Source organism: Ranitomeya variabilis, chromosome 8 (genome assembly GCF_051348905.1).
Source record: "Ranitomeya variabilis isolate aRanVar5 chromosome 8, aRanVar5.hap1, whole genome shotgun sequence".
NCBI classification, from domain to species: Eukaryota; Metazoa; Chordata; class Amphibia; order Anura; family Dendrobatidae; genus Ranitomeya; species Ranitomeya variabilis.
Genome location: NC_135239.1, coordinates 130,123,988 through 130,138,001, shown reverse-complemented (window position 1 = coordinate 130,138,001; position 14,014 = coordinate 130,123,988).

Sequence of the window (14,014 nt, the reverse complement as noted above, 5' to 3'; positions counted from 1 at the left end):
TATGAGATTGGAAATGTATCCAGCTTTGAACCGAAGCCCTGATGATGGGATTGTGAATACTCTCAACCTTCTGATGCTTTACAAAGAATTTATATAGATATAAAAGGGGTTCCTGGTTGGGCATGGAGGCTAATTCCATTTTGGGCCATTCCAAATTTTCAGTATTTTTGAACCATGATTTGGTTTGGTCAAGAATGGAGTGGTAATATGCATTAATATCCGGAAGAGCAATTCCCCCGTTCTCTTTAGAACGAATCAAAATTTGTTTTTTTATCCTCGATTTACCCTTAGGCCATATAAATCTGTTCATTTGTTTAATCAAATTTTGTAAAATAAGTTTGGGGAGTGGTAGGGGGACATTTCTAAAGAAATATAGAATTTTAGGAAGGAGAAGCATTTTATATAAGGTGATTCTTCCAAGCCATGAGGAAGGGGATTTTGAGATGGTTTTAATAGTTTGTTCTAATTCGTTATGAACGTGATCAGCATTGATCCTGTATAGGTTGTGTATGTCATTCGTCAATAAGATGCCCAGGTAAGGGGTTTGGGTACGGTTCCATATGAAAGGATAGGAACTGTGTAGTATTTGTTTCGTTTGAGTTGATAAGTAGAGAGATAGTACAATAGTTTTGGAATGGTTCAATTTATAGAGAGATACTTTACTAAAGTCCTTTATAATTTCCCAAGCGTATTTGATCGAGCTAACTGGGCTTGACAAGGTTAGGATAATATCATCCGCATATAATCCAATTTTGTGCTCTGTGTTGCCTGAGGATATACCTTTAATCTCTCCAGAGTCCCTGATGTATTGAGCTAACGGTTCAAGACTAAGGATAAAAATCAGAGGGGAAAGTGGGCATCCCTGCCTCGTGCCGTTAGAGATCGGGAACTGTTCTGACATTATGTTGTTAACAAATACAGCAGCTGAAGGGGCAGAGTATAATGTTTGTATGCTGTTGATTAGGTTTTGACTAAAATTTAATTTCTTGAGTACCGCAAATGCAAAGTCCCAGCCTAAACGATCAAACGCTTTTTCAGCGTCTAAAGTGATGAACAAACTGGGAATCTGCCTGCGGTTACATAGAGAAAGAAGATTCAACACCCGTCTAGTGCTATCGTATGTTTGTCTTTGTTTGACAAAACCCACCTGATCAGGGTGAACAACATCTGGAATAATGTGTTGTAGTCTGTTTGCTATGATTTTTGCATATGCTTTAATGTCGGTATTTAGTAATGAAATTGGTCTAAAATTTTCAACTTTTGTTGTATCTTTATTGGGTTTAGGGATGACTACTATTGTGGCTTTGAGCATTTCTTTGTCACATTTTCCATTTACTCTGATAAAATTGAGTGTCTGGGTTAGGTGGGGAATGAGCAATTTTTGAAACTGTTTGTAGTACTCATTCGAGAATCCATCCGGACCCGGTGCCTTGTTAATTTTAAAGGCATTAATAGCATTCATAACCTCTTTCTCATTAAAAGGCATATCGAGTGTTTCTCTTTGCTCTGGCGTGACTCCCCAGTTTTATTTTCTCCAAAAATAAATCAATTTGGTCCTGGGAGGGAAGTGAGACATCTATATTATCTTTCAAGTTATATAGTTTAAAGTAGTAGTCCTTGAAAGCCTTTGCGATGTCCTTTGGTTTTAAAACGTCACCAGAGGCCAAAGAGATTCTGTCAACCACCTTTCTCATCTTTATAGGTTTGAATTTGTTGGCCATCAGCCTAGTTGGCCTATTATTATCTGTATAGTATCCAGCCCCAAAGAAAGTGGCTTTTTTATCATACTGAGCAATTAATAGATTCCTAAGATCTAGCCTACAAGTATGCAATTCTTTATGTTTATCAAAACTCCTATCATTTTGTGCGGTGGCCTCTAGGATTTTAATTTTTTCTATTAGTTCTTTCTGTCTAAACTCTCTTATTTTTTTTTGTTTAGCTCCAAGTTGAATTAATGTTCCCCTAATCACACATTTGTGGGCTTGCCATAATGTCTCTGGGTTGATTTCTTGTGTAGAAGTTTCAACAAAATAGTGGGAGATGGCTTGTTCTATTAATTTGGAATTATCCTGTGTATTGGCTATAAATTTACTGTATTTCCAATTGTATGATTTATTTTCTCTATCTGTGTTTTTAAGTCTAAGGAGGATAGGTGCATGGTCTGACCAAGTGATTGGGCCCGTGACAAATTTTTCATATAGATCTAAAACTGAAAGACTTGTGAAAATATGGTCAATCCTAGTGAAGGATTTGTTATGTGGGCAATATCTTGTGAATTCTTTTGAATTAGTATTCAGCACTCTACAGCTGTCTTGTAGTCCAGATTGTCTTAGCCAGTTAGATAAATTTTGTTGTTTATAATAGGTTAGTGGGTGGGAGCAATCTAAATGGGGGTCAACAATGTGATTAAAATCTCCGCCCCATACAACATGACCCTCACTAAAGTCTTCCAGCTTTTTTTTGAATTTATTTAGAAAGCGAATTTGGCTTGAATTGGGGGCATGTATATTAGCAATGGTAAAATTAACATCTCCCAATCTTCTCTTAATACTGATTTGTCTACCTTCCTCGTCTTTTATTGTATCTATTATTTTAAAAGGTAAATCTTTGTGAATGGCTATCGCAACCCCCGCTTTCTTCTTTTTACTGTTTGAAAAGAATATTTGCGAGAAATGTTTATTTCGGAGTCTATGGTTATCAGATTCTAATAGATGAGTTTCCTGTAGCAGGACTATATCAGCTTTAAGTCTACGCATATCTTTCCAAAGAGTAAATCTCTTGTAGGGGCTGTTCAAACCATTCACGTTATAGGACACAATATTTAAAGACATAGTATTGGTGTTTGTGAATTGTGTAGTGATGTCTGTATTTACATTTAGAATTGTCTACAGAGGAGGAGATCAATGAGACCAACAAACCCTGTAGAAACAGAAGAGGCAACCTACACAGAACCTGTATCCCCATTATGACGATGATGATGAACCCCTCCAGATCAGATGAAGGCGAAAGCAAACGACGGCCTCCGTTTAGTAGAGATGTACACAGACCTGCATATAGATAAAAGATAAAAATAACATAATTGCAACCAGCAAAAAAGTGGTTTAGAAAACCAACAAGTAATGCACACCAAAGTGTGTGTGTAAATGAGTAAGTACTCATTTAAAGTTCAGGGGGTGAATTTAAGGGCCAAGTGAGTGGGGCCAGCCTAACATAGTTCAAGATCTTCATCTGTTTTTCTTCGTGATCCACGAGGGCTTGACATGTCTTGGAAGGTAATCAGAAACTCCGCTATCTTTGTGTCCAGAACTTGATCTCTCTATGGGAGGTAGGCCTATATCATGGATAAATTTGTCAGAGTTATTTAAGTCAGTTAGCGCAAAAATGACATCCTCCTTAATTACAATCAATTTGGTTGGAAAACCCCATTTATACAGTATCTTGTTGTTCCTAAGATGTCAGTGACAGGAATATACTCTCTTCGTTTTTGTAAGGTGGCCCTTAAAAAGTCTGCAAAAATCTTTATCTTGTTATAGGGGGTCGGTAAATTTGGTAATTGTCTGCTTTTCCTGAGAATTTCTTCTTTGATTTGGAAGTAGTGAAAACAGGCTATGACGTCTCTAGGGGCTGTGGGCGGTGCGTATTTGGATTTAGGTAGTCTGTGAATACGTTCCATCGTTAAATCTCCCCTAGAGGCTTTGGGGAGGATTGTGTGGAGCATTTTCTGGGTATATTCAGTCAGATCACGATCTTTGACTGATTCTGGTATCCCTCTAAATTTTAAGTTACTCCGTCTGCTTCTATCCTCTTGTTCAACCTGTTTTGATTTTATTTGGGCCACCTCGTCTTCTAGGTTATAGTGGGCATCAATCAATTTATTGTGGGACTCCACCAGTTCTCCCATTTTCCGTTCCAGGTGGTCCACACGTTGTCCAAGGTTATCTATATCTTTGCGGAGGGAGAGATTATGAGATTCTAATTGTGATTGGAAAGATTGGGCCAAAAGAAGAATAATGTTTTTAATGAAAATTTCTGATGCATTTTTGTTAGAGGCATTCACATCAGATAGTGTTTGTAAGAGAGTATCAGCAAGTTTTGGGCTGCTGAGATCCTTAGGAGAGTGTATATAAACTGACTCCTTATTGTGAGGGTTTCCCTGTGCTGCAGCAACCAGGATATTCTCTCTGGGATGAGGAGTGTCATGGGTGCTGGCTGGCACCGTAATGGGGCTTGTACTGTTATCAGATCCGGCGCTATATTTATCACAAGCAGCCTCCCCTGGGACTGATGGGGTAAAGGGAGCGTCAGATATTAATGATATGTCCGGGCATGATGTAGCTCCCTTAACCGGCGTTGTGCATTGATTATTAGCGGTTGATTTAGCTAGCGAGCGTTTTACAGCCTTTCCGGCGCTTTGTTTCTGTGAGCGCTGAGAGCGCTTGCTCTCCTTCTCAAGATGGCGGCTCTCGCGAGAAGACGAGCGTGAGCGGGAGCTCCGTGCCGGGCTTCCCTCCAGCGGCTCCTTCCGCTTCATGTTACTCACGATTACCGCCGACTTCCTCTGTGAGAATCGCGGGTTGATTCTTGCTTTAAAGGCGGCATGTTTCTGCCTTTGTGGGGTCGCTCTGAAGAACGGGCGCCCGCGGTTGCAGCTTCGGGACTTGCCTGCACTTCCTGGATTTGTGCCTTCAGTGAGCGGCGAGCCGTCGCCGCCATCTTGATTTTTCATCTTAGTGCTGCAGCGGTCACTCTCAGTGTCTTTTTCTCCGCGGATGTTGCGGACATCCATACCAGCTTGGTACCGATAGGTGCAGCAGATATTCCGGTGCCGGAAGCTGTAGCTTTTAAGTGGAATCTCGGAGATATGCTTTGTAATATCGCTTAATTAGGTGGCCCCAAAGCAGAGCTCACAACTGAGACGTCCTCTCTGTCTCAGCGCTGGCCACGCCCCCCATTTTTCCCCATTTCCCCATTGGGTCCTATACTAATAGAAACTGCTGCTCACCGCTTCACTTATGCTTGTAAGCCATTGGAAAAACCAGGAAAACGCAAAAAATTTCAACCTCTGATCATTGTAACAGAAGTTATGACCCAATGGGGAAAAATGTGAAATGTTGGGGGCGTGGCCAGCGCTGATTCTGAGAGGACGTCTCAGCTGTGAGCTCCACACTGGGGCCACCTAATTAAGCGATTTTATAAAGCTTTTCTTCGAGATTCCACCTAAAAGCTACAGCCTCCGGCACCGGAATATCTCCTGCACAGTTCGCTACTAAGCTGCCATGGCTGACCGCAGCAGCCGCAGAGAAAAAGATGCTGATACAGAGCGCTGCAGCGCTGAAGAGATGACCCAAGATGGCGGCGGCGGCTCCCCGCATCCTGCATGTAAAAATCCAGGAAGTGCAGGCAAGTCCCGTATCTATGGCCGGGGACGCCAGCACTTAAGAGCGACACCACAGCGGCAGAAGCACGCCGCTTTCAAGACAAGAATGAACCCGCGGCTCACACAGAGGAAGTCAGCGGTAACCGTGAGTAAGCGGAGGGGACCGCTGGAAAATAGCCCTGCACGGAGCTCCCGCTCTCGCTCGTCTTCCCGCGAGAGTGGACATCTTGAAGAGGAGAGCGAGCGCTCTCAGCAGCGCTCACAGAAACAAAGCGCCGGAAAGGCTGACAAGTGTGCGCCGGCTATTTTAACAGCCGGGGATCAATTTATAACGCCGGTTAAAGGGGCCACATCTTGCCAGGATGTTTCATTTATATCTGATGCTCCCTTTACCCCACCAGCCCCTGGAAAGGCTGCTTATGCTAAACATAGTACCGGATCTAATATTAATGCCAGCCCCATTAAGGTGCCGATCGGCACCCATGGTACTCCCTATTCTAAAGGGAATATTTTGGTTGCTGCAGCTCAGGAGAGCCTTCAGAATAAAGATTCAATTTTTATTCATTCTCCCAAGGATCTCGGCAACCCATCACTTGCTGATACTCTTATACAGTCACTATCTGATGTGGACGCTTCTAATAAAAATGCATCAGAAATATTCATTAAGAACATTATTCTTCTTTTGGCTCAATCTTTCCAGTCACAATTAGAATCTCATAATCTATCCCTTCGCAAAGATATAGATGGTCTTGGACAGCGTGTGGACCACCTTGAACGGAAAATGGGGGAACTGGTGGAGTCCCATAATAAATTGATAGACGCACATTATAACCTAGAAGACGAGGTGGCCCAAATAAAATCAAAACAGGTTGAACAAGAAGATAGAAGCAGGCGTAGTAACTTAAAATTTAGAGGGATACCTGAGTCAATCAAAGATTGTGATCTTACAGAATACACCCAAAAAATGCTTCACTCAGTTCTTCCTAAAGCTTCTAGGGGTGATCTAACACTGGAGCGCATTCACAGACTACCTAAATCCAAATACGCACCAACTACAGCTCCCAGGGACGTCATAGCCTGTTTCCACTATTTTCAAATTAAAGAGGAAATTCTCAGGAAAAGCAGGCAATTGCCAAATTTACCGACCCCCTACAACAAGATTAAAATTTTCGCAGATTTTTCAAGAGCCACATTACAAAAACGGAGAGAATACATTCCTGTCACTGACCATCTTAGGAATAACAAGATACTGTATAAATGGGGATTTCCAACCAAACTGATCGTGATTAAGGAAGATGTCATTTTTGCGCTAACTGACTTAAATAACTCTGACAAATTTATTCATGATCTAGGCCTGCCGCCCATGGAGAGATCAAGTTCTGGACACAAAGACAGCGGAGTTTCTGATCATCTTCCAGGACATGTCAAGCCCTCGTGGATCACGAAGAAAAACAGATAAAGCTTTTGAAATATGTTAGGCTGGCCCCACTCACTTGGCCCTTAATTTCACCCCCTGAACTTTGAATGAATATTTACTCATTCACTCACACACCTCGGTGTGCATTAACTGTTGGGTTGCTAACCCACTTTCTTGCTGTTAACAAATATGTTATTTTTGTTTTATGTCTATATACAGGTTTGTGTGCGCTTTTACTAAACAGAAATCGTCATTTGCCTTCGCTTTCATCTGATCTGGAAGGTTTCAGCATCACCATCATGGTGGGGATACGGGCTCTGTGCAGGTTGCCTCCTTTGTTTTTACAAGATATGCTGGTCTCATTGATCTCCCCCCCTGTGGGCAACTCCAAATGTAATTATAACTGTCATTACATAACTCACAAACTCCACTACTATGTCTTTGAATATTGTCTCCTATAACGTGAATGGCCTAAACAACCCCTACAAAAGATTTACTCTTTGGAAAGATATGCGGACCCTTAAAGCTGATATAGTGCTGCTTCAAGAAACTCATTTATTAGAATCCGATAATCATAGACTCCGTAATAAATATTTTCCGCAAATACTCTTCTCAAACAGTAAGAAGAAAAAAGCGGGGGTTGCGATAGCCATCCACAAGGATTTACCTTTTAAAATAATAGATACAATGAAGGACGAGGAAGGTAGACAAATTAGTATTAAGGGGAAACTGGGAGATGTTAATTTCACCATCGCTAACATACATGCCCCCAATTCAAGTCAAATTCGCTTTCTTAATAGATTCAAAAAAAAACTGGAGGACTTCAGTGAGGGTCATGTTGTATGGGGCGGGGATTTTAATCATATTGTTGATCCCCATCTGGATTGCTCCTACCCACTGACCTATTATAAACAACAAAATTTATCTAACTGGCTAAGACAATCTGGACTACAAGACAGCTGTAGAGTGCTGAATACTAATTCAAAAGAATTCACAAGATACTGCCCTCACAACAAATCTTTCACTAGGATTGACCATATTTTTACAAGTCTTTCAGTTTTAGATCTATATGAAAAATTTGTCACAGGCCCAATCACTTGGTCAGATCATGCACCTATCCTTCTAAAACTCAAAAACACAGATAGAGAAAATAAGTCATATAATTGGAAATACAATAAATTCATAACTGTCACACAGGATAATTCCAAATTAATAGAAAAAGCCATCTCCCATTACTTTGTTGAAAATTCTACACAAGATATTAATCCGGAAACATTATGGCAGGCTCACAAGTGTGTAATTAGGGGAATCTTGATTCAGCTTGGAGCTAAACAGAAAAAAATTAGAGAATCTAAACAGAAAGAATTGTTAGACAAAATAAAAGCTCTAGAGGCTGCCGCCCAAAATGATACAAGTTTCGATAGACATAAAGAGCTACACACCTGTAGGTTAGAGCTTAGGAACCTATTAATTGCCCAATATGAGAAAAAAGCCACTTTTCTTGGGGCTGGGTACTATACAGATAATAATAGGCCAACCAGATTGATGGCCAATAAATTTAAACCTATCAAGATGAAAAAAGTGGTGGATAGAATCTCTTTGGCTACGAGTGATGTCCTAAAACCAAAGGATATTGCAGGAGCTTTCAGAGATTATTACTTTAATTTATACAATTTGAAAGATAGTAAAAATGTCTCACCTCCCTCCCAAGACCAAATTGATTCTTTTTTGGAGAAAATGAAACTTGGAAGCCTCACGTTAGATCAGAGGGAAATACTAGACATGCCCTTTAGCGAGAAAGAGGTCATAAACGTTATTAATGCCTTTAAACTCAATAAGGCGCCGGGCCCAGACGGTTTTACTGGTGAATATTACAAACAGTTTAAGCAATTGCTTATTCCCCATCTAACCCAAACACTCAACTTTATTAGAGTGAATGGAACATGTAGCAGGGAGATGCTCAGAGCCACAATAGTGGTTATCCCCAAAGCTGACAAGGATGCAACCAAGGTTGAAAATTTTAGACCAATATCATTGCTAAATACTGATATCAAAGCATACGCCAAAATTATAGCAAATAGGTTACAACACATTATCCCAGATATCATTCACCCTGACCAAGTAGGTTTTGTGAAACAGAGACAAACTTACGATAGCACTAGACGGGTGTTAAATCTTCTTTCTCTCTGTAATCGCAGGCAGACTCCCAGCATGTTCATCACTTTGGATGCAGAAAAGGCGTTTGATCGTCTAAGCTGGGAGTTTGCATTTGCGGTACTAAAAAAATTAAATTTTAGTCCAGGTTTAATCAAAAGCATCCAAACTCTATATTCTGCTCCGTCAGCTGCTGTTATTGGTCAATAATACGCTATCAGACCAGTTCCCAATTTCTAATGGAACCAGACAGGGGTGCCCACTTTCCCCTCTGATTTTTATCCTTAGTCTGGAACCATTAGCACAATACATCAGGAATTCTGAGGAAGTTAGAGGTATACGCTCAGATAACACTGATCACAAAATCGGACTATACGCAGACGACATTATCCTTACATTGTCGGATCCAGTTAATTCAATCAAACATGTCTGGGAAATCATAAATGAGTTTGGTAAAGTGTCCTTTTATAAATTGAATTATTCAAAAACTATAGTGTTGTCTCTCTACCTGTCACTTCAGATGAGGCGACTTCTGCGCGGTTCCTATCCTTTCATCTGGAACCGCACTCAGACCCCATATCTTGGTATTTTGTTGACTGACAATATAAATAAACTATATAGGATCAATGCTGAACATGTCCATAATGAGGTGGAGAAAGTTATTAAAACCATCTCAAAATCCCCTTCCTCGTGGCTCGGGAAAGTCACCTTATATAAAATGTTTGTCCTTCCTAAAATCCTATATTTCTTTAGAAATGTCCCCCTACCACTTCCCAAATCTACTCTACAAAAATTAACAAACCAAATGAATAAATATATATGGTCTGGGGGGAAAACCAGAATAAAAAAACAAATTTTGATTCGATCTAGGGAAAGTGGTGGAATAGCTTTACCTGACATAAATGCATATTACCATTCCATTATACTTGACCAAACTAAGTCATGGTTCAAAAATACTGATGGCCTGGAATGGCCAAAAATGGAATTGGCCTCCATGCCCAATCAGGAACCTCTTCTATATCTATATAATTTTTTCATAAAACAACAAAAGATCAAAGATGTCCATAATCCCATCATCAGGGCATCGGTTGAAAGCTGGCTATACTTTCAATCCCAAAAATCTAACAAACTTCCTTATTTTATTAAACCACTTCCCATCTCATTTTTACTTCCAATTAGACCCTCACTTAGATTCCGCTATGAGCTTTGGTCGAGACAGGGGATTAGATCCATTTATGATTTGGTGGAAAATAATCATTTTATTCCCTTTCATATACTAAAAGACAAATTCAAAATTAATGGTAGTGAATTCATGGATTATTATTTTCTTAAAGAGGAATATAAAAAACAGATAGGCATACCCAAGAAAATATTTTTCAACCAAACTGCTATTAACTTCCTTACAAATCCACCTCCAAAAACCAAGAGCTGTTTGAGTGCCTTTTACAATATCTTAACTGACAAACATACTTTTAGTAGCTCGGGTCCTTTTGAGAAATGGGAACAAAGTTTAAATGTAAAAATTTCGCCACTTCAATGGTCACAGTCCTTTAAATTAGCGACGAAGGCCTCCAGATGCTCAAATACTCTTGAAACTCATTACAAATTGACCCAAAGATATTATTTGACTCCTAATAGACTGAAACATTTTGTTAAAGGCCATGATGGAATGTGTTGGAGGAAATGTGGACAGTCAGCAAATCTATTACATACTTTCTGGTCTTGTCCCCTTCTTGCAAATTTTTGGTCTGAAGTTTTTGTGATAATTTCTTTTTTGATTAAAAAAACCATCTCTCCACGTCCTGATATAGCTCTACTACTCATTAATCTAAACCACCTCAAATCAGACAAATTTTTAACCAGTCACATTTTAATGTCTGCAAGTTATTTGATTGCCAGGGAGTGGAATAGTGTTCGTCCCCCTAATGTGAAACATTTAATATTGTTGATTGACAAACATTTTGTATACGAAAAAATTTACTATACAAACCTTCTCTTTGAGGATTGCTTTCGGATCAGATGGGGTAAATGGCTACAGCTGAAGGAAAAACTTGATGTTTTCTTTTACTAAATGAATATTTATACTTACGGTGGACATATATCCATTACAGTTATCCAGATTGTTTGTACTGTTGTATATATTCTTTAGATACAGCCAAAAAGCTATTTGACGATTCTTCTTTTTCAAAATGTACAATTATACCTGTTGTAGACATTTTCACTACAGTCACTTAGACATGGTTTATGTCATTGTTTATTTTTTTCTTCTGTTCATTTTTGTTATATACCCAATAAAAACTAATTTTGGAGAAAAATGTGAAATGTTTTCTGTTATCTCCTATACTAATAGAGACTGCTGCTCACTGCTTCACTTATGCTTGTAGGCCATTGGAAATAGCAGAAAAACACATCATTCTAACAGAAGTTTTGACCCAGTGGGGAAATGGGGAAAAATGTGCACATTACACCCTACACTCTATAATCTACACCCTACACGCTACACCCTACACCCTACATGCTACACCCTACCCTCTACACCCTACACCCTACACGCTACACGCTACATGCTACACTCTACACTCTACACGCTACACGCTACACGCTACACGCTACACCCTACACTCTACACCCTACACCCTACTAACTACACGCTACACGCTACACGCTACACCCTACACTCTACACCCTACACACTACACGCTACACGCTACACTCTACACGCTACATGCTACACTCTACACCCTACACTCTACACCATACACCTTACACTCTACGTTCTACACCCTACACGCTACACCCTACACGCTACACTCTACGCGCTACACGCTTCACTCTACACCCTACACGCTACACGCTACACCCTACACGCTACACCCTACACTCTACACGCTACAAGCTACACGCTACACGCTACACTCTACACCCTACACGCTACACCCTACACTCTACACCCTAACAGCCTACACGCTACATGCTACACTCTACATCCTACATGCTACACCCTACACCCTACATGCTACATGTTACATGCTACACTCTACACTCTACACCCTACATGCTACACACTACACGCTACATGCTACACGCTACACCCTACACTCTACACTCTACACCCTACACGCTACACCCTACACGCTACACCCTACATCCTACTCCCTACATGCTACACTCTACACTCTACACCCTACACCCTACACGCTACACGCTACACTCTACAACCTACACTCTACACCATACACCCTACACTCTACATTCTGCACCCTACACGCTACACCCTACACGCTACACTCTACACGCTACACGCTACACTCTACACCCTACACGCTACACGCTACACCCTAAACGCTACACCCTACACTACACGCTACATGCTACACTCTACACCCTACACGCTACACCCTACACTCTACACCCTACACCCTACACGCTACACTCTACACGTTACACTCTACACCCTACACGCTACACCCTACATTCTACACCCTACACCCTACACGCTACATGCTACACTCTACACCCTACACGATACACCCTACACTCTACATGCTACACCCTACACTTTACACCCTACACCCTACACCCTACACGCTACACTCTACACGCTACACGCTACACGCTACACCCTACACGCTGCACTCTACATGCTACATGCTACTCGCTACACTCTACACCCTATACGCTACACCCTACACTCAACACCCTACACCCTACGCGCTACACGCTACACGATACACGCTACACTGTACACCCTACACGCTACACTCTACACGTTACAATCTACACCCTACACACTACACCCTACATTCTACACCCTACACCCTACACGCTACATGCTACACTCTACACCCTACACGATACACCCTACACTCTACATGCTACACCCTACACTCTACACCCTACACCCTACACCGTATACGCTACACTCTACACGCTACACGCTACACGCTACACCCTACACGCTGCACTCTACACGCTACACCCTACACGCTACATTCTACACGCTACACGCTACACTCTACACCCTACACACTACACCCTACACTCTACACCCTACACCCTACACGCTACACGATACACCCTACACACTACACCCTACACACTACACGCTACACGCTACATGCTACACTCTACACCCTACATGCTACACCCTACACGCTACACGCTACACAATACACGCTACACGCTACGCTCTACACGCTACACCCAACAACCTACTCCCTACACGCTACACGCTACATTTTACACGCTACACGCTAAACTCTACACCCTACACGCCACACCCTAAACGCTACACCCTACACACTACACCCTACACCCTACACGCTACATGCTACACCCTACACTCTACACCCTACACCCTACACGCAACACCCTACACGCTACACCCTACACCCTACTCCCAACACGCTACACCCTAAACTCTACACCCTACACCCTACACGCTACACGCTACACTCTACACCCTACACTCTACACCATACACCCTACACTCGACATTCTATACCCTACCGGCTACACGCTACACCCTACACGCTACACTCTACACGCTATACGCTACACTCTACACCCTACACGCTACACTCTACACCCTACACGCTACACCCTTCACTCTACACCCTACATGCTACACGCTACACGCTACACTCTACACCCTACACGCTACACCCTACACTCTACACCCTACACACTACACGCTACACGCTACACGCTACACCCTACACTCTACACCCTACAGCCTACACGCTACACGCTACACCCTACACTCTACACCATACAGCCTACACGCTACACGCTACACCCTACACTCTACACCCTACACCCTACACGCTACACGCTACACTCTACACCCTACACGCTACATGCTACACTCTACACCCTACACGCTACACCCTACATCCTACATGCTACACCCTACACTCTACACCCTACAGCCTACACGCTACACTCCACACCCTACACGCTACACCCTACACGCGACACACTACACTCTACACCCTACATGCTACACGCTAAACGCTACACTCTAAACCCTACACGATACACGATACACCCTACACCCTACACGC